Here is a 2,322-nt window from a genome sequence, read left to right on the forward strand (position 1 = left end):
AGTAGCACCTCACCTCGTCGTTAGACTGGGTGAGCTATCCAAAGGAACACTGTTAATCACACGTTATACACACACAGGGAAAGTAACAGTTAGTTAGCACTACTGAATACTTTGTAGAATATTCAGGCTGCTACACATGTTAAACCCAGATTCGGCTCAAACAAGGGACTAAACGCCCTACCCACAGCTGTAAAGGAATGTGAATCACTACCCACTTTCAAAACCAAAAGAGAGCACCTACGGGAGACTGCAATTCGAAAGTGAAGTTGTGGAATAATTTACCTGAATACATCAAACTGAGTAATAATATGGCACAATTTAAAAAGCAGCTTAAAAAACACACATTAGAAATACAGAAATGTGTAATGCGGATCAACAAAGTTATGTTATATTGTGTTATGTAGTGTTGTATTGTATTTGCTGGCGTCAAGCGAATCAAGTTCTTTTTGTACTATAAGTAAAAGTATATTCTATAATAATATATTATACTAAAGTATGTTATATAGTAAAATTAAAGGAAGAACAAATGTAAATGTAAGGGGGTAGGAGGGATCAATAAGCTTAGCTTCCCTCTACTCCTTTTTTGAACATGTCAACTAACTAAATACATGCTCTTGACTTTGTTTATAATTTTTTTCTGTTTGACGGAGCTAGATACTGTGATTTGTTTGGAGGAATATGGAGAATACATACAATAAACTTTTTCATTCATTGGTAGTATAAGTATAGTAGCATAGACATATTAGCATAATAGGTATAAGTATAGACATATTAGCATGATAGGTAGTATAAGTATAGTAGCAGTCATATTAGCATGATAGGTAGTAGACATAATAGCATGATAGGTAGTAGTATTTGATTTTGATTTGATTTTATTAGGGATCCCCATTAGCTGGTGCGATAGCAACCAGCTAGTCTTCCTGGGGTCCACGCACAAAAAAACACAAAAACAATCACCATTGCAAAAAAACAAAATTATTAAAAGTCAGTACACACAATGCATAATGAACCTACTGTAACAATTAATAGCTAAAATTACATTAGTGTAAAACAAAAACAAAAAACCACTTTACAGTGTTAAAAACAATTTAAAAACAATTTAAGATTCTTTTTAAAAGTGAATCTACTGTAAATGCAGCAGAGGTTCCGAGGCAGGCCATTCCACAGAGTTAATGCTCTAAAAATAAAAGATCTCCCCAGAGCGCTGGTTCTAGGACCTGGCAATTCATATAGTAGACATTAGCATATGTAGTAGTATAAGTATAGTTGCATAGACATTAGCATGATAAATAGTAGTACAAGTATAGACATATTAGCATGATAGGTAGTAGTAGACATTAGCATGATATGCAGTAGTATAAGTATAGTAGCATAGACATTAGCATGATAAATAGTAGTACAAGTATAGACATATTAGCATGATAGGTAGTAGTAGACATTAGCATGATATGCAGTAGTATAAGTATAGTAGCATAGACATTAGCATGATAAATAGTAGTATAAGCATAGTAGTAAAAGACAGTAAGAAGTGTTGTTTTCCCCCCAAACATGACCATGACTCCTCTCCTCCGCCCCCAAGGACTGTGAGCAGTGTCGTTCAGCTGGCCCGTCCGGTTAAGATCAGGAAGACCCCGTTCAGATCCCGCCAGTCGCTGAGGGCCTCCATAGTCTACAAGGGCCCCCCCGCACGGCCGGTGACAGCCGAGGAGGAGCCCACGCCGGGCCCCGCCCACCACATCGAACCCGGCGACGGCAGCAGAGTGCGACGCCGGCGCCGTTAACGGAACCCACGGCGACAAGGTGACAGTCTGGTTCATTCTTATTTTACTAGGTCAGCCGATGGGACAGATTATGTTACCATGTCCAAAATCAAATGCTTTAAAGAGGACCGTGGTTTATCGTGCCATCAATCATTGGAATAACTGCCCACTGAACATAAGTAAATTGAATAGCAAAGTGTCTTTCAAGTACCACCTGAGAATGCACTACTTAAATGTAAGCAAATACTGTTACGTTTGAGAGTGGAAATACCTACTGTAGGAATGTAAAAACCTTTTCTGAAAATATTCATGTCTACCCATGAATGCAATAACCTTTTCTGAAAATATTCTGATGTTTATAAAGATGTCTACAATGTTTTATTGTTTTTGGATTATCATTGTTAATTAAGTGAATTGTGATTGTCATATGTATCTCATGTATCTTTATGTTTTGTGTTTGTGTAGTCTCTGTGTGGACCCCAGGAAGACTAGGAGGTGGCAGCTAATGGGGATCCTTTTTAAACAACAAACAATAAAACAGAATATTCGGGATAAATAATTT

This window comes from Notolepis coatsorum (genome assembly GCF_963971535.1).
Source record: "Notolepis coatsorum genome assembly, chromosome: 10".
Taxonomy (NCBI): domain Eukaryota; kingdom Metazoa; phylum Chordata; class Actinopteri; order Aulopiformes; family Paralepididae; genus Notolepis; species Notolepis coatsorum.